The following is a 20,345-nucleotide window of genomic DNA, read 5'->3' on the forward strand; positions in this document are numbered from 1 at the left end:
TTACTTCATTGTAATGGCATACAGGCTTTGGCGAGACTGGGGGTGACCTCACTGGCTGTCAGGCCTTGAGTTACTCCCGGGGAAGGAGTGCACTGGATGGGATGCCCGCCCGGCACTGCTTCAGCAGGGAGTGAGCAAACCCGGATAACATAGAGGGACTCCATGTCTGTACCAGTAGGACCTGTTGGGTTGGATTCATATCAGACCTGGCAACAAGGGGTTTTGAGAGCTTTGGCTATCCTGGTTCCAAACTCAACATGCAGAAATCTTTCAGTTGCTTGCTGAGCAGTTCTCACCAATGTCTCTTCCACCTCAATCTCAAGTGTTTTTCTAAGACTGTCTTTGCAAAACAAAGTCCTGTTCTTACTACTGAGTCTTGGCTAATGATTTTAGGTACTCAGCTTCAGGTGAAATTTTTTCCTGAAATGCCAATGCATCAGTCTTCTTTAAAATCAACACGTATATAGTTTTGGACACCCTAAATCATGAGCTGCTGCAGAAAATGCTGGCCAATTTCTTAAGGGTTTTTTTTTCAGTCTTATAAAAACACATATTTGAGTTATGAGAAAAAGCTCAGCCTCCTCCTAGAAGAATTTTGAGCAGAAGAGAGAATATTTTGCAACTAAGGAAAACAGAACAAACTGCAACAGGAGATAGCTTTATAGGGATAGAGATTAGGTTTATCTTGTATTACTGCTTAGCAGAACACTGTAGACAAATTTGTGTGATCTGAAGTGCTCTGCAAGTATAGACTTGTAGACCACTTCCAGTTTTCAGTCAAAACTGGTAAGAATAACAGGAAAAAGGGTGCAATATGTGAAGACCATGGCTGCAAGCATGAATCCTACTAATTGAGGATTTTTGTTATGTTTTGGTGATGCTCTTTGGACTCTCTGTGGTTATGGGAGCGAGACAGGGAGGAAGGTGATGTTGCAAGAAGGGATGCGGGATTTGGTCAGTAGGACACAAGTTGGTTAGAGCTATCAAGCTGCTTGGTAGGAGAACACCCAAGAGGGGGGACTGCTGAAGATCGCATCACTCCTGCAGCTATTACTGATGGCTGCAGCCCTGGGCTGGCTTCTTCAAAGCCAGGCAAGTAATCCAAAGGGCAAATGCCCTAGAACTAAAGGAGATACGTGACCAAACATAGCTAATAGGTACTTTGATTGTCTTGCCTTCTTCTGTGGTTATCGCAGCTGGATCCCTGTGCCTGGCACATCTGTGTTGCTCATAAATGCTCCTTGCTAGCTGTACATCATTTCCACTGAAACCAATTCAAAACCCCAAGAGGTTGTAAAAGCCTCTAGAATATTACACAATTAAAAACAATTGTCTTCCTTAAGGCTTTTCCTAGCTTAGTCCCCTAAATATGTAGGGCTACTGGGTCTAAATCCAAACTGCATACAACATCCTTTGGGATGCCGTATTCAGTCACTTTGTATCTTTGCAGCCACTTGAGGCCAACAAAATGTACCTCACCTGGCTTTCTGGTTTGTCTTACCTGTGTAATGCAGACCTTTGATGGTGAGCCTATTTTATCCAGGAGTATTTTAAGAATATAATAATATAATAGACTGTTATTAATAGAATCAGAAAATAAGCAACAAGGAATAATCAGAAAACTTCCAATTTTTTTTTAAATCAGAAATAAAATATCCTTCCTTATTAGAGGAGACATGAAGCTGGTGTCATGACTGGTGCTGATCTGAGTTTAAATCTACATTCTCCCAGAGGAGACCAGCAACCTCCACTCAAATGGTCATCTTGTTCATGTAGACAATGGGAGGGTGGGGAAATATCCCCTGTGCCCCTTTCTTTAAAAGTGGAGGGAAGGAATCAAAGCTTCTTCTGCTCTTATCTCTCCTTTCTCAGTGACATGAGAGATATCCACAGAGGGTTTTGGTGACCAAGGCAGGACAGTAGGCTTGGACTTGGTGCAGCCTGGTCCATAGGCTAGGATGTTGAATGAGCCTTGTAACAGCACGGATCCAGCTCAGCATTGTGGCTGCAGCCCTGCCATCACTTTACATCACATTAAGCACGCTGTACAAGCATTTGTTTGCCAGTTCAGAGGCTGTAACAATATGTCTTTATTCCAGAGATGTTTTTTTCACAGCTCAGTAAAGCTATTACAGTTGAATATGGAGAAAAAAGGAATAGCAGGGCATTTTCAAGATTTTATTGCCTTTTTTTTATGTGTGCCCCCCCTCCTGTTAAGTAGGTATTGCTATCAGTGCAGTCAATCTAATTTTGCTATCAGATTACCATATCACAGCCAAATAAAAAAAAAATAGCATTTTATATTAGCCTTTTTTGGAGAGGATTATGCTGTCGTAAACAAGCTCAGCAGGAGTTTCAACCAGGGCTTGATGTGCAGTAATATGCTTGAAATGTCTACTTCTGGTTTCCTTACATGGGACGATGGCCCCAGCTTTTGTGGCTCTGACAGATCAGCTGATAGCAACTATGTGTTCCCTGCTTTATATTCTGCTTTTTAACTTGCTCATCACTAACTTTATGTACAAAACAGCAAGTCTGACAGAATCACTTGGATATGACAGGTAACATCTGTGAGCAATTGCATGTCGGCTGAAAAAAAAAACCCCAACCCTTGTTTCTAAAATATCTGTTGGTTTACATGGAACTCAATTTCATTATTGAGCATAATGCAAAATTTGAGAGATGTTATGCAAAAAACTATATTTAAAGAAAACAACAAATGAATACCCCTCCCTGTTTTATTAATATCTGAAGTCATTAACATTGGAAAAAGGAGGATTAGTTTGGTTTTACGCTAACCACCTCTCCCTGCTGGTACTGTGTCCTTTCCCTCCTCCCACAAAAAGGAGGAGAACTGATCACCCAGCTTTGCCTGCACACCCATATGGACTTGTGTCGCTCACTGCTAAAGGCTTTAGGACCATCTGCAGACATCTGGTAGACGTACCCAGTCTGTCTGTCTGGTCTAATTTTTCATTAGACATTTCAGATCCATTTTTCAAAGTAGCCTGTAAAAGATTTGCCTACTCAAAAGGGGAATAGTTTCCAAAGGAGTGGATGCTTACCTCTCTTGCCTCCTGCTGAAGTCAATGGTAATAAAGCTGGTAGAAGTATTGGCTGGGAAAGTGTTAAACTGAAGTTCCAAAGTCCTTTTAAAGCCTCCCACTTGAGTTCATCCTGTTGCTGTTGCAGCTTGGGGTGAAATAGTCCTCTGGATGTTTGCAGGAGCTTTGCTTTTTAACGTTGGCTAAAGCCTATGAGCTGGCACTTTTTCCCAAGGCATTTCACGCTTGCTTTTGAGGTTGGGGCCAAAGTTTAGATGTTTCAGTACCTGGTGTACAGACCCCCAAACCCCTCCCTGGAGCTGGCCTGCAGACCACTAATTCAATAGGAGACATGGCCTAAGTAATCCATGTTAATGATGTGCCTATTTAAACCATGTTGCCTGATAGGAGATGTCTGGTATCTATTAACCCGTATACCAATTACACTCTGAAGATGAGAAAAAGGCTACTTTTCAAGAACATAGGCTGTAAAAGATGCACAGAAAAAATGTGTTAGCGTAATTTTCTTCATCTCTGTTTCCAAAGGGGGAAAAGCTGGAATGCTACTTGGCAAATCTTAGGCACCAGACATTAAAGAGTGGCTTCTGTGAACAAGGTAATAGAAGCTGTGTCATCCCTCCCCATCACCTCCATACGCAGGTTATTTATGTTTCCTAGGAAAAGATGTCTCTTGCTCTTGGAGCGGATAAAAGCCTGGTTTTGGAAAAAGCCAAGGGGCCAGATCCTCTTGAAGGTGGAGAGTGGCATAGTCCTGTAGACCTCCCTGGATGGAGGTCAGCTGAGCCCAGCAGAAGCTGTGCCCAGTTATCTATGACAAGGAGCTAAAGGGTGGAGAAGGCAAAAAAGGGGGTGTTACTGCTGAGACTTTTACATCTGTTTTGTTTACTTGGAAGGCTCATTATCCCTTTTCTAGCCAAACTAATCAGACTTGGAGAGATGGCCTTGAGCACACACACAAAGCTCCTGCAGCCAGCAGTAAGCCATAATCAACAGAAGGCTGTGTAGCCTTGTGGTCGGGGATCCAAATATTCCCTTTCCTTGGAATGCAGCTTCCCTGGCTTCCTCGAAGGGAAAGGCTTGCTCCCAGCCTCCACCCGCTGTTTTCTGGCACCGCTGAGATGAAGCACTTGATGAGTCTCCTAGAAGAAACCGAGGGGCCTGGCCTGCAGGAGAACATGGGGTCAAGGTCTTTTTTTTTTCCTTAAAGGAGGGGAAATTTGGAAGCGACACAATATTATTTTAACTTCGGCTAAATTTAAACTCTCAGATTCTTCCCATATTGTTACCTGGTGTATGTTAGCAGGTTGCCAGGGACTTCAAGAGTGGCAATGTTGGCATACGCCTTCTGAGGAGCTGGGCCTTATGTTATTAAAAATTCCCATTTTTGCATGACTTCAGCCATAACCTGTGGTCAGCGTTCATTCAGTTGATGTGGCGAAACTTCAGATATGCTAAAGTGAGGCTGGATCCTGCAATAGTAAAAGATTTATTTGGTTTGCTGGGAAAGAGAAAGTGGCTGGTGGCTGAGGGAGGCAGGAGAGATTTTTCTAGTAAGAGTTGTCTCAATAGCAGTGAAAAGAGCTGAATTGAACTCCCCCTTCCTTTTTTTTTTCCCCCTTTTCCATCAGTAGGGGCATATTTCATGAAGTTCCCATTGAGGTTAGATATGCTGAGGCTATTTGCATACTTGGAAGAGGTCCCCTTATAGAGGAGTACAGTGAATACCTCTGGCATTTCATATTTAAGTTCTAAATATAAATGTAGTCTAGAAGGAGTTTGTCTGTGAAACTATCCTAACTGCTTGCTTTCTCACTAACTAGACTTCTTAATGACGTGATTTTCTATGCTAGGGAAGTTCTGATTATAATATAGGCATAAATGTGCATGTTGTGCACCCTTGTTAATTGAAAGGCTGAATATTTAATGGGCTGAGGGTGCGCATCTATTTACTGAGTGCACAAGGAAGGCTGCAAACCCGGAGCACAAATAGCCCATAGATGTGCGGGCCAAGACCTGCATTTACACTGCTTTGGGTAAAGACAAGAACTTCTGGACCACTAGGACAATTTGGCATATCGGCCTGGCGCACAGCGATGTGTGATTAAAAAACAATTCCACAGTGTGGATCCGTTTGAATACCAAGTTATTTTATAAAGCCTGCACTGTGTGTTTTGAATGCACATTTGCTGTTATGAATAACAGGAATTGTTTGGCTTGGCCTGCCTTTGTGCCGATGCCAGCTGGCACAGAGCGAAGCTGTGACACATGACACTACAGCTGTGTCCACATGTTTCTGCCTTGCAGTATCCACTTATATAATTTACTTTTTTGATCCACAGTCGAACTGTTTGAGTGAGTATAATTTGCTTTCCTGATCCAGAGTTGAACTATTTAAGTGAACTTGTCAAGTTACACATGCCAGCCACTTGGACGAGAATACTTATTTTGCCATTGTCAAAAAAAAAAAAAGTATATTTGCTATTAGTCACTTGTGGCAATGAAGCAAGTAAAAAAATCTTTTGCAGTAAAAGATACATCCCTAATTGAACTGGAGTATTTATTCCACTGATACACATAATTACAAGACAACAGCTCAGTGTTTAATCAAATGAGCCATTAAAAGATTAATTAATGATGACTTTACTGTAACTGATATAAACAGCATCATGGTCAGGTCTGTTTTCCTGTACGTTGTTGGGATGTTCTTATTTGCCATCCCAGTTGGGTTTATGATTGGGCAACAGTAACCTGCTAACTCCGAATTAGTAAGTTTTTTTTCAGCCTGTTACAGGAACTCTTCTTACGCAATATTGTATTTAAGATGGGTAAACTTGGAAAAATGTAGCTGAAATTGAACTTAACCTAAACTGAACGTAGTACTCTGAAACTCTGGTTAAAGAAAACACACCAACTCAATTCCAGATATCCAAGACCAAGGCAGGAAATACAAAGAAAATATACAACAACTTTTTTCAGCTTGCTGGTAAAGCAGAAATAACATGGCACTAATACAGACAACATTTTCATGTAAGCCTATTTTATTTTATTTACCTCTTCAATCAGAGTGAAATAGGAGGGGGCATGGGATTTAGCTTTTTCCTCCAAATTTAGGAAATACTACCCAAGCGTTTTATTCCCAGCGCACACTGAACTCCACTGCGATATGCACTGTCTTGCGATAATTCAGTGCAGCTTTCTGAATGTCAGGTCTCGTACGGACCAAAGTAGCTGTGCATTATCTGCCGTATGGTCCTGGTAGAGCAACGTGCCGCATTACGGAGCCAGGGTCACAAGTTCATGGCAGAAATGATTCATGTAGCCTGAAGGAAGGAGCCTAAATTCAATACGTGAGACCTGAGAGGAGAGCGGGGGGCTGATGCTGGTGGGTGCCCCTGTCCCAGGCTCTCCCTCTGCTGGCTCTTGTAGAAGGAGCAGAGAAGGTATAGAGAGGGGCAGCACAGCCTCTGATGTCCTGCACACACGTGGTGACCTGAGCCATGGTGTATTTTTCTTTTCCTTTTTTTTCTTCATATATTATACATACACATATATATCTATATGCAAGGGAAAAGCTGACCTGAGTTTAAATACAGTTCACAGAGTGCAGCGGTAAGCGCTGAGACATGCATGACAACTGAATATTAAATTCTGTTAGCACTTGGAGTTATTGGGCAGCGAGGAGCTTTAAAGAAACCAAAGCAATTGAGGTTTAGCAACAACAAGAAAAAGAGAAAGTAGAACTTTAAAAATCGAGTGTTTTCTCAAGGCACTCAGTAAGTATTATGTTCTTGGTCAATAACATCGCCTTTATGATCATATTGACAACGTGTGCAGAAATGTATGTGGCATGGCAAATTGCAATTTAATGTCAAATGACAATAAAACAGTCAGAGATTATTCAACTGAAACAAAATATCACTTTAATTAAGCATTCCACAGGATAGCTGTAACAAATACATTATTAACACATAAAGTACTGCTTTTCAGGTAAGGCTTGCGCTACAAGAAAGCAAATTCAGACCAGGGGCCAACAGTCCGTATTTCACTCATCCCATTGTGCCAAGGTACAGCAGCACATATAATCAGATCCAGTTGCCCTTGAAACTGAAAGGGAGCCTTTCCGTTTTAATGACCCATGAGTTACTGCACGTATTGAATTTGCGGCAAGACACAGAAGAACATACTCTGAGGCTTAATGACGCAGTTGTGTGTTGGGTTTGGGCTTTTATTTACTGAGATGTGAACCTCCAGTAATTTGGTAGTTTAATTTCTGGGGCTTTTCCCAACTCTCTGAATTTCTAGTGCCCACAGCACAATTCTGGCAATCCCATAGACAGGCTTTCCTATGTGGGTTTTGGTGCTTCCTGCGCCCAGTCAGACTGGGGGCAGAACCCAAGACTTTGCTTGCTTGTGAATTAGACACCGTTGGGGTGTGCATTGTATGGACACCCAGGAGAAAGAAGACAGTGAAAGCCAGGAAGCATGGATCTGTGTAAATACAGGAAGGTGTTAACTGATTTTTTTTTTTTTTCCAAGCCACAAAAAGGTTTCTCTGAGCTTTAAGACGGCTTTGCTTCATTTTCTTGTTTCTTTGTTATTTTCCTAAATAGGTCAGTATCATCAAGCTGAAATACAGTAAAAGAAAGAAATACTTGTTATTGAGGCTTTTGATACCCAGTTTCATCAGATAATCTTCAATCAGTGTTTGGTTTCTTTTAGGGTGCATATTTGTATGAAACTTTATATTTAAAAAACATGTTTTACTGGGGTGTGGGAGAAGTGACTGGTATCGAGGCTTGGTAAGAGCCTGAGGAATAATTTGCCTTCTCTATCTTGTTCTGCAAGTTTTAAGTTAGGGAGGGACAAGTAAGCTGTATGTATAGGCCGTGAGAAACTTTTGGGGTAAAAGTAATTAAGTCTGTATTTCTAGGTGTCTAACAACTCCCTTATATTCATTTATATGCAAAGAAAAATTGCAAGGTGGCTTGATAGCACCATGAAGACCATGAAACTCCCGAAGTGTCCATCTCAGTAGGATGTCTTTTTCTTTCCTGACTTTGGATTTAGCATTTCAAACAAATGAACATGAGAATTACACTGCATGAAGTATATGCAAAAACACATACACGTGTGCCTTTTCAAAGGGCTTGATCCCAACCCAGTTAAATAAATGCCACTGCTTGCGTTTTGAATCAAACCCTCAATATGTTAGGTCATTCCTGCCTTGAGCTGTGCTGTTTATACCTAAAAGCTGTCTCTCTAAATAGCTGTGAGTGTCAGATTTGCCTATGGAAACAGAGTTGATAAATAATAGTGTGCCTTGTGGAACTCTTGCATCTTCTCTGATGAAGATCATCAAAGAAAGTGAGATGGGTTTTGTTTTCAATTGTTTTCAATGCCCATTGCATGACCATACAGAAATTTTCAAGTGACAAAAGCACTGAATGTTTTTTGCTGCAGCACTTTTTGTTTCAGAGGAAAGAAGTAATTTTGGGCCAGATCTGAATGGAATATTGATGAAAGGTTTTTTCATTTCTCATCAACTTAGAACGCCTTCATGAAGTAGAAGAGTTCCTCATCACCCTGTCTCTCTGGGTTGTGGTCCCTGCAGACCGTGGGTGGTCTGTCAAAGCAAGAATCATCTTATGTCAACCTTGAGAGTTGTAAGGGGGATTGTTATGCGTATACTCCATGTTGAGAAAAGCAGGGATGAACTGTGGGAGAGGAACAGTTGAGCAGAGGGATAATGCCTCTTTTTCATCCTGGGGAATAGAATATTCCATTAGTTTAATGTAAGGGGTTTTTTCCTAGCTTTTATTCTTATGCTAGAACTTGGTAGAAAAGCGTCTTAGGCATTTCCACGTCTTGTGAAACCACTTTTTTCAATTGTTTCTTAATTTACTAGTTGTCTTCGCTCATGGTGGAAACATCTCCTTTATCCGTTGACAGCATCTGATTTATTTTTTTTTTCCCAGTAAGAAATGATAGATACTGATTTATTTCTTTTTTCGTCTCCTCTGAACAGGAACTAAAATCTACAGTTTAAGCATCCCTAGCTAATTTCCTGCTGAAAAATTTTAACAACTCTTTCCTCTTCAATCAAAGTCATCTTGTGGTACTGCGGATTGAAGCTCTTACTGGTTTTACTATAAATTGTCAGAAAAATGAGTTACAGTGATTTGGTGAACCCTGCAATATTTAGGGAACCATAACTTGTAATTCTCCGACTTCATATTTGAATTTGAATTTTGAATCAAAATATGGCTTGGAAGGAGAAAAAGGTTGAGAACTTGCTAAGGTTTTGGTCATCCATTAACTATCAGTGTCTCTGTGGCATTTGGGCACTTGGTCTTTCACCTCTTCTGCTCAAGTGTTGTGTAAAGAGCTGATACATGTGCGTGTGTAAGCCTGAGTTTCTGGTGTGATAGCAATAAGATCCATAGTGATGGACTTAGGGTCGTACAATTTTGTCAGGAATGACCAGAATCTATGTCAAATACAAGCTACCTCCAATACAGGTGGAGTTTGGAAGATGCTTCACGAGAACCTGAGAGAGACAAAGTGGTCTGACCACTGGTGGAAACGCTTCTTTTAAAAAGAGAAAAATTAGTCACTGATGTTTAGTGGTGTCTCCTACGACCAAGGTGCTAGACTTGAATTTAGAGCCGCCTTGTGGGACTTGATCTCTCACACAAGATAAGCAAGTTTAGTCAAATACTGGACAGTGAAGAAATGGAATATTTTACCTTTGCTGTCTAGAATCACGGTAATAAAATAGCAGCCTAAATGCTCTGGGACAAGACATGACAGCTATTTGCAAAATGATTAATCTTTACAAAATTAATGTAAAGGAAAACAGGCCTTATTCCTGGCTTTTTCTTTTTTTAATAGCTCTGCCTTTGAAACAAAAAGTATTTAATAAAAAGTCTAACATTAACAACAACAAAAAAAGAGCTGGTCTGTTCCCTCCCCAAAAATTTACCATCTAAACGGAAGGTTTTGACAGAAGTATTTCAATAAGCTCTGGGGAAAGTTTTCAGAAGTATTTGGTCGCTCTTTGAGCAATCTCTCTGGACTGATTTTTTTGAAGACATTGTGGTTGATGGTTTAGGTGAGTGCTAAATAACTGTGGCTTTCCATTTTTCTAAACAAACATGAGACAATGCGCTTTCCAATTAAATTTCTAGTTGCAGTGGTTACCATTTTAGAAGCAACATCTGCCAACTGTTACCATACTGTGGTATCTGAGGTACCACGCTTATTTCCTATTCCGAGGGCAGAGCAGACTATGCTATCTCCTGCAGAACTTTGACGCAAATGTTGATTAATGTTGACTTTTTAATGGTAACCACTGTGATTTTTTTTTTATTCCTATAATTCATGGTATTATACATAATGATATGAATATCACTGAATTATTTATACACTTATGTTGGTAAATAATGATGAGGTAATAACAATGAATTATTTCTATGTTTACACCAGTAAATAATGATGAGGAAGAGAAATCATTCAAAGTAGGCTCAGTCTCTTGCTAGCCTACGCCAATTAGAAGATGTTTGCAAATGTATTTTCATGCAAAAAGAACGGAGCTGCCCTGGGGAGTTTTTAGACTCAAAAAAACCAAAAACATTTAGAGGTTATAACATTCAAGCAAAGCCCCAGCATGGTGGTGTAGCAGCAATCGCTGCCACCATCCTTGGATGTATAAATGGAAATGAAATACAGAAGGTGCTTTTACTAGTACTTTGCATTGCCGAGATTCACACCAGGACATGCAGTTTGGGTTCCCACCTTTAAGAAGAATGCAGATGTGAGAGTCCAGTACCTAGCTGTAGGAAACCCTGGAGGCGATAGAGTGAAGAACTTCCTCTGCTTGACTTTGCAGAAAGGAAGATTGAGGGGTGGCTGGACTTGAAGAAGCTCTCAGGGGAAAGAAGTACCAAGCAATACAAAATTATTTGGTTTGGTGGATAAACGATGCAAAACAAAACTGGTATCAGGAAGCTGAAATGAGACAAACGTAAATTGGAAATGTAAGCACCCCTGGAATAACTGCTCAAACCGCCAATGTGAGAGGTAGTTTTTTTGCTTCTTCAAATCAAGACAGAAGACTTTTCTAGAAAATAAGCTTTGAACAGTGGGTAAATGAAAAGACTCTTTACTTTACCTGGGTAAGTAAACTCACCTGCTTGGAGTTTTATGCATAGGAAAGGGTCAGCCACCCATGCCTAAAGTAGCAGTGGGTAAACTGTTTTTTCTACATCTCTCTGTAGCCGTGCCTGTGATTTTGGCTGAACACAGTTAGCAGAGTTTACTACAAGGGTAACTTCATCCATGGCGTTTCATAGCCTGTGATAAACAGTTCAGCCTGGATAAAGTTGTGTTTCCTCCAGACTTAAATTGCATGAAGCTGTTGCGTGCAAGCAGTGTGTTGCAGGAGGTGTGGAGCATGGGACAGAGATGAGGAGGGTCTGGGATCCATTTCCAGCCCTGCCACCAACTGGCTGTCTTCAGGCTATTCTTCAGCTCTTGGGTCCCTGCTTTCCCACTTACAAAATTGGCATAACGATATTTACCTCATTTAGGAAGCATGTTATGATCTTCAGCTAAAAATTTTAAGGGCTATTACTATTTGTTGTTATGTTGTATTTTTGACCGAGTTTTCTCAAAGCTATTTCTTGGCACTTCTGCAAATGCTTCTGGCTTCTGTTCTGAAGGATTTCACAACTTTGTGGACGGGAGCTGATTTTCTTATTCTCTAGTTCAAAAGAGGGGAGGGCCCCCTTTTGGATCTAAGAAGAAGGTGAAAAATGTGACTTTTTTAATGGTCAGGTCCTGCTGTGAAGCTCTTGGATATGGGAGGACAGTCAAAGTTGTGCAATGGGCATCTCCTGGAAAGGAGAAACATTGAGGAATTGCTTCTTTTGCTTTTATAACTCTGTTCTCAGGGAAATTTCCTCCTTTAAAGCTAGTGTCTTACTTAAAATAAGAATGAGATTGCTTCCTGTAGCTGTGGGAGGTGCATTAGGTAGGAATGTTTGCCAGGATAGGACAGGAGCGGGTCAGAAGAAAGCGGTGATTGTTTGACTCCCTGATTCAAGGTGCTCAGCTGAAGCATACCTTCCCTCCATGGGCGGCTTTTTTCCAAAGGCATTTAAATGACTCAGAAGCACAAGCCCCACCGACTTCCAGTCTTGTGCAAAACACTGCAGTAGAGCTGGGTTCACATCCGCCTTCTCCAGTTACCTAAGGTAGGTTCAGCCAACTGGGGACCCAGGAGAAATAACGTTAGGCAGGACATCTTCTGTGCCACTTGTCCCAGCGAGTCAACTTAAAACACCGCCTGTGCAATGAAGGGCAATACAAAAGCCTGACTAGTTCACAAACAGCTGCCGTGTCCAAAAAAGCACGTGAAGCTGCCGTCTAAACATCGCCGGCTACATTTTGAACTCTGTTGGGGGAGCGAGGCTATTTTTGAAGAAAGAAAGGCGAATTTAAAAAATCCAAAAAGGAGTAAGTCCTTTTGGAGCAACATTGGAGAAGCCAAGCTTCAGCTCTGAAATTTTTTCCCCACCATAACTATCATTAGCCAAGTTGTAATCCATGCGAAAACCGAGACAAATTAAATGGTAGCAGAGCTATTGAGCATGGCTAGAACAAGGTCTTTGGAGAAGGAATAGCAAATCCCCGTGGGACTTCGTACCTGCAGAGCTCACGGCCTTTTATCTTTCATTAGCAGATACTGCGTATTATTGGTCAGTGCCTTGTGCAGTTACTTACAGGAATATTTAATCAAATAATCTGCTCCTCTCCCAGGCGGCTTAGACCACTGCAGTTTTATAGTTACCTACTTCAGCTGGAACAGTTCCTTTCAGCTGTAAAAGCAAATATGCAACATGGAAAAAAGTCTCGTTTTATCAAAACAGAACTATTCCAGCTGCTGATGTTAAGGTAAAAATAGCAAGGTTAAATGTTAAACAACCTCTGAGTGGACGTTTATAACTACAAAGAAAGCCAGACCAATTGCTCTGAAAGCACTTTCTTTAAAACAAAATGAAAAGACAGAAAGAGACAAAGAAAAAGAAAAAAGAAATAATAATAAAAATTCTCATTTTACTTCTCAAAAGAAAATTTATTTTCCCCTATTGCTGATGATTAAATACAGTGGAAACTAGTTCCCTTGATAACAAATACATCAGTACTGTGTGGTGCTTCCTGCCTCAGCATCTTGTAACTCACAAAAGTTTCCATGGCCAGATTTGAATGCTCAAAGTGCTAATAATGTCTGCTAGTCAGCCTTCCTACTGCTCAGAAAATTTCACTCCTGCGGCTTTTTGGCTTGTTTTGAGAAATCACTGTAGAGGTTAGTGAACTTTTCAATGTGTTGGTATTTAAACTGTGGTCAGACAGTGAGAAAAAAAAAGAAAATAAAAAAGAGAAAAAAGGAAAATAAAAGAAAAAAGAAGAAGAAAGAAAAGAAAAAAGTTGGTTCATAAAAAGATCTTCCCCCTTAATAGTTGTTTATATGACCATTTGCATGGGAATTGAACTGGTTGTGAAACCTCCACGTTAAAATGGAATTCCTCTGACTCCTAACATATCTTGAAAAATATAGTGCATTAAATGAAAAGATGCTTAAAACAATGCTGGGGTTTTGTTCCAGAGAAACATTTGGGCACTTTCACTGGGAAAGGAGGTTAAAAGGTTGTCAATGCTTTCTCCAGGGGCTCTGTCTGACAGTGAACATGTGTTTCCTCCCTTTAATCGGCTCGCCAGTAGCCAGAAAGCTGCTTGTTTTCTGCAGAGGTTGTCAAAAATGATTTCAGTCTGGAGACGATGAATGATAAAAGAGGTTTTCAAACACAGTTTTGCACTAAAGCGTTTGCAGTCCCAGAGAGGATGGATTGTATTACAATCTCGGTGCAAAGGGCCATGTTCCTGTAGCAAGAAAACAGTGCCTCGTTCAACCTGTTTGATGCTCCCATTTACCTTTAAAAGTTGAAAAATAGAAGCTGGACCTCAACTAAAGAAAAAAATAAAATCATCCCCTGAGCATGTTCCTTTTCTCTAGTAAATAAAGTGGTTTATATATTTACTGAAATTTCTATTTTCCTCTTGCTGTTCCTGGGAGTTACATTTCCTTCAGGAGTTTATAGAGTGATTGTTCTTCCCGTGGATATTTTATGCAGGGCACATTGCTGTTCCCTATGAAGTTAGCAATAAAACTTCTTCCATTAAGACCAAGCCTACAGTCAAAAGACCTGATGCCACAAAATACCGACCTACCTTAGCTTCCACTGAAGTCACTCTTTTAGATAGCACTCAGCATCTTCCTGAGATAAGATGTGAGTGCAGAATCCCAGTTCTTCATTTTGGGCAAGACTTTAAAAACTGGGCAAGTAATGCCAGCAAAACAGATTTCACCTGCAGAGGTTAATGCCAAGTTCAGAATCCAGTGGGATTTATGAAGCCAGCTGGACCCTGGTGCCATTTCCACTGACGGTGTTGCTAAGTCGACAGGTTCCGAAATTCCATACATGAGAGAATTTATAAAAAAACAGAAGTGTAATAAAACCAGCAGTAAGCCCTGCCCATGATACATGGTTTTACTCCTGAACCCCCACAGCCTGTGTGATGATTAGTTGCCCCATCTCCCACGCACACTGATTAACGTGATGGTGGATGTCTCGCCCTTATAGAAACTGCTTTTTGCCCAGAAATTCATTCTTTCTTGCCAAACTCCAAATTGGTTCGGCATTTCATCCCACACCACACTAGTTTGGTCTCTCCGAGCTTTCCCACTGCCAAGTCCCATCAAATCTCTGTCACCTTTCTCTTTGCTTGAGTTCTGCAACCAAATCCTACATTTACCCAACCTTCTCATCAACTCCATCCATTGCTTGGGTTATACTCATAATTTTATCTATATTCTTCCTTGACTTCTTCACCATCATCAGTCAGGAGAAGCTGCAAAGAAGAGCACCTGCAAGTGGTCTTCATCCCCGCAATTTCCCATCCCTATGTTTTTGTGAGGAAAGAGCTCAGGAGTCATTCTTGCTGTCCCATGCCAGCTTCACCTTGTGAGGTTGGCAGGCAGTGGAGGGGTGTCCCCTCTTCAGACTGGTGTTGGCTAGTGCTAGATTTGTCTGTCCTGGCTGGAGCTGCCACCAGCTTTGCCAAAACTTGGATGGAAAAAGAGCTGAGAGTGCAGCAGGAGTGGGAATCACTTGGGGGATAACTGAGCTCAGCAATGCGCCTGAGTAAGTACCGTGCAATGCGAGTCAGATGCATGGAAGGAAAATAAAGTTTAGACATACTGAATATATTTGGTTGCTCGATTATGCTATCCATGTTTTTCTATTATTTTCCTTTTCTTTTGCTTTTTAACTGAAAGAGCACAGCAGAGTTAACATCATGAGTTTCAGCAGTTCTCCTTTTCAGTTACGTTGTGCTGCTGCTAACAGGAACTTCCTGTTTAGCTGCTACATTAAAGGGATGTATATAAACAAGAGAGTCCCATAAATTACTAAATATGAACCACAGAAGGTTTTTATTATCTCTTTTTGACTCTAGTACATGGGGAAGGCTTAATTCCTCCTTTTTTCTTTTTTTTTTTTCTTCTGGGCACAACCAAATTCCAAAACATTTCTTGCGTGGTAACTTGTATTCCAGTCTTTATTATTTCTGACAATATTTTAAATAGTTGGAGTTGAATTTTCTGCCAAGAAAGGCAAGCTGTCAGGCAGCAACTGTATTGTATAGAACCAAAAATTGAATATATACTCAAAGCATGCATGGGAAACTTGAACGCAGAACTGGACAACATCTTTTTTCATCTGAATGTGATTACCATTTAAGCAGCGTAATGTCGTCACTGGCAGGTTTTGCTGCACGTATGGTCAGCTTGGAAATCTCTATCAGTGCCAAAGAAACATATAACAGGTGCATGAAGAGTTTGTTAACATGTTTGGAAGAACCAGTGCAAAACAAGAAATAGTGCATGTGTCTGGCAAGTCCCCACCAGTCCCAACAGCTTCTATGTCACGTTGCTCTTGACTAATTCTCGGGCAGCGCTTTGAATATTTAAAACACTGTCTCAGTGCAAAGTGTCATCATGACCTTGGCTTTCTCAAAACTCCCCATCCAAACGAAAGTGCTGGGGAGAGATGGGGCAAAGGCGGCACATCCCACCAGGAGAAGGTTCAACTTCTCCTCTTCCTCACACCGAAATATTTGGCTAATGTCATAGAGATTTGGCTAAGTAGATTCAATCAACTGTTTTCACTCTATTATAGTTCATAATCCCTATTCAAGATGAAGTGCACTGCAGCCTAATGAATGTGGTAATGGAATCCTTGTGTATGTTTTTCCACAGCGGGGTGCAGATTAGCATAAGTGTCATATTCTGTTGGCATGCCTGCTATTATATCTGAGGCGTTGCACACACTGGGAATTTTTCAGCTGGATAATAATAAGATGAATATGGTATGCACATGCACATAGAACACGCAGGTTTTAGAAAGTGATCTATAATAAATCTCACCTGGAGGGACATTATGATAGATTAACTTTGCATTTTGGCTTAAAAACGCAATGTTTAAGCCAAGCGTATGGTAACATGAGTACAAAAGAATTAGATTAAATTTCATGCACAGTTTTAAAGAATGTTGTCATTTAGGGAGGCAGAGTGAAGAATACTCTGTAAGTCTTAGGGTTTCATATATTCATTTATTTCATATATTCAAATTCAAAAGCCTGGCTTGGATGTCCCCCTTGCTCAAAGCTGATTGTCACATCTCCAAGAGATGGCACACAGGTAGAGGATAACTTCTGGACTCTAGATCACCATATATGAGCCTCCTCAGGCAGTTGCTGTCAGTCTGTGAAAGACAAAGAAGAAAACTCCAACTGTCTTCATTTCAATAGCACTTTGGTTTTGCCTGCTGAACATTTTGGGTTTCTTTCAGAGGCTGATCCAACTAGGACTGAGCAGGACTTCGTGGTAAAACAAAAATCCCTCCCAAACTAGAGAGTCAGGTCCTCGCCATGAAGCAGTGTATAGATTTCAGTCTGTGTTTATAACCTCTGAAATGAATTTTGCTATGAGTTGTAGAATACATTTTTAATTACTTTAGCTGTTTTAGTTTTCCTCTGGTTAAAGAAACTCTAGATGAATCTCCTTGCATGTCACCTAGAAGAGACAGCATGGCTTATGATTAGTCCCAGAATTTATTACTTGATTATGGAAAGTGCAGGCCTGAGAAATTCATACCACTTAAGCAATGGTTTAGTGTGACTAATCAAAGAGGTTTTCCTGGCACACGGGAGGTATCAATATATATAGACTAGTGTAGAAAAGCGTATCTTTATGCTTTTAAGCATGGTGGCACGGTAACAGCTTAAGCATATTAATCAGCCCAAGGTAAGTGCTGCTTCTGTATCATATTTTAATCTGATTCTTTCTGCAGTGTTAGAGAAATTATATCTGTGGCTGCAATAACATTTCGAAAAGAAACTGTTTGCCAAGTGAACGAGACAATCAGACCAGTCATTCAGACCTGAGAATTAACCACGAATTTCGTTTACCTTTATTATCAGTACATTTCTGCACAAGCGCCAGAAAGTCAAACTATTTGAACTTTACTGAGAAGGTAGCAAAGCCATCAAAGGGTGTTAATGTTTGTTTGTTTGGTATTTAGTCTGGAGAAGATTTGCTTTAAAAAAAAAAAAAAATCTATTATCGTGGGTCAGTAATCTGATACATTTTTCTTGACTTGGACTTCAGAGGACTAGGCTAGGTTAATATCTGTGATACAATTGAGTCGTGAGTGTTATTCTCTGTTGTTTTCTGAAGCTTGAATGACCTTTTCAAAACTCAAAGAAACCTGCGTCTCGCCCATGTGCGTATTAGCAAGAATTGGTTTTCTAGCAGCTCCACAAAGCTCATTTAAATAAAAAATAATAAATAAATTTAAAAATCCCACTGCTGGTTGACAGAATGTAAATTGGAGTTCCCAGTGAAGTTCAAGCACCCTTTGCAATCATATCACCCCTTTCCTTGAACATGGTATAAAGAGGCTGGGTGGCAAATGTATTTAAGACTGAGGAAAAGGGCTGTTAAGTCGACCTTGGTAACTTAACTGAAACAGTATATGTGTAAATCCATCACAAATCCCTGGCCTTTTACACTCCTGTCCCTATGGAAATCAGATCACAGAACTGTTTACAAGAGACTACGAGTCATTTGGATAAAGAGCCATGACAGCAGGCCCCGTACTATTTGAAATTTTAGTAACTCAAGCTTAAATAAATACTCTAAAAGCAAAATAATAAGGATTAGGTAATTATTATGAGGTGATTATACTTATGAAATTTTGTATTTAGTAGAGAAGAAAATTTCACTGTAAATGTCGATGCTTTGCCTTTTGCAATCAGTTGTAATCTGCAGCATTTAAAGGTAACGCTCCTGTTTCACAAAAAAAAAAAAAAAGTGCATATATATCTTTCACGCTGAGCTTTAGATGTCCTGAATAGTAATCTTTAAAACTGCTAGAAGTAGCGCCATAAAGATATTTTACAACATTATTTAATGTATGAGCTAATCCCCAGCTAATGGTCAATTTTTGCCTTTTTTTCCTAAGCGGGGAGAAGAGGGGAGGGTGGGGAACCTGCTTCTGTTCAGCCAAATGCCCCATCAGCACAGGAACAAAAGGGAATCACTTCGAGTTTGAATGCTCTAAGTAACCTTCTTGGCATCGCAAACAAATACTACATTTTCATCAGCACTTCAATTAATTTTCCCCGAATAATATTTTATGAGCATAAGCTTGGAAATAGTTGTATTAAACTTATGCAAGGTTGGGTGGTGGGTTTTTTCCTTCCTCCCCATAGTCACCTTGAAATATTTACTGCAAACAGATGTGAGTGTACTGTTAACTTGGCGAATTAATGCTCTTTCTCATGGAAATCATTATTTTACAATTAATAATTGTAGAATGGGAAGAGGCCTACCTGTATGTCTAGTGTAATAGGAAGCCCCTGAATTGCTCTGAGTGAAATTTGCTTTTGATGCTTCTCATCCTTCCCTGGCTACTCAGCCACTTCCGTGGTCCCCATCCCACAGACCACCTACCAACCACAACAGTGTCACCAGCAGCTCTTTCCCAAGTCCTTTCCATGGGGGAAGCCTTAAAGAAGGAAATAAATGAAATTCACTCCCCATATATCTCTTTGAGGTGCAATTATTGCTGAGCATGGTCACTTATGGAAACAGGATGTTCAGGTGTAATGGTTTCGTGGCTCCACTAATGGCGTGAGCAGCCTTTGGACAGGTCGGCCGTCTGGTGGCTGTTTGAGCTCATGACATGAAGTCTTTGTTTGCACCAGCCCAAGTACAAGGATACCTGTGAACAATTTGGCTGCCTGGAGGTTCAAGTTCTTTTCTCAGCCTTTCTGTAGGTTCCTGGTGACTGTCCTGGGCACATGAGATTATTGAGGTGTTTTGTCCTTGAAAATGTAGAAATAATGCTCTTGCCTGGAGATGCCCAGGGGCTTAAGTTGTCAATATTGGTAATGTCCTTAGAGATCCTTGCAGGGAGGATGCTGTGTAACTGGGTTTGTGATTCAGAGAAGAGAAAATAAGGGTACTGATGAGATTGTGCCTCTCAGGCAGGAGTGTGGAGATGAAGGGCATTTACTGCCATCTATGGTGATGAAGTGATAGTGTGGGCACCTGCACCCCAAAATGATACCTCCAATGTACCACAAAGCACTACAAAGATGTAGTATTTATATTACTTTTAGTGCGTTTGTTTTGTTATGTATTTTCCATGCAGTGAGGAAGCCCAAAATACAATGGGTGTACTAGGAAACGTTTGTGTTCCTTGTGTAGAAAAGGACTAAAATGCTGTGCTGGGGTTTTTGTTAGTGGCTGTTGTTTAGCATGTTGCACTTGAAGGACAAAAGCAAATTGAGGGTGTGGGAAAATCCGTGTCCTCTGGTGCTGTCTTAAGAACCTGATACCTGCTGTGATTTTTCAGAGGGAGAACAGAGTTCTCTGTCCCTCAGCATCTTCATAATCTGAGCGCATGTACATACATACACGCACCATGGAAAATGTACATACAGAGGTGTGTACTTGCAGGGAAGAAGCTGTTTTCTGAAGAAAACTGCTCCAAACACTGTTATCCTCCCACCGTTGCTAACTCCAGTCTGCAGAACTGTGATTTTGGTGAAAATCCGAGGAGGCTTATCCCTCTATGAACAGCAGGTGCTGCT

This window comes from Strigops habroptila, chromosome 6, assembly GCF_004027225.2.
Source record: "Strigops habroptila isolate Jane chromosome 6, bStrHab1.2.pri, whole genome shotgun sequence".
NCBI lineage: Eukaryota > Metazoa > Chordata > Aves > Psittaciformes > Psittacidae > Strigops > Strigops habroptila.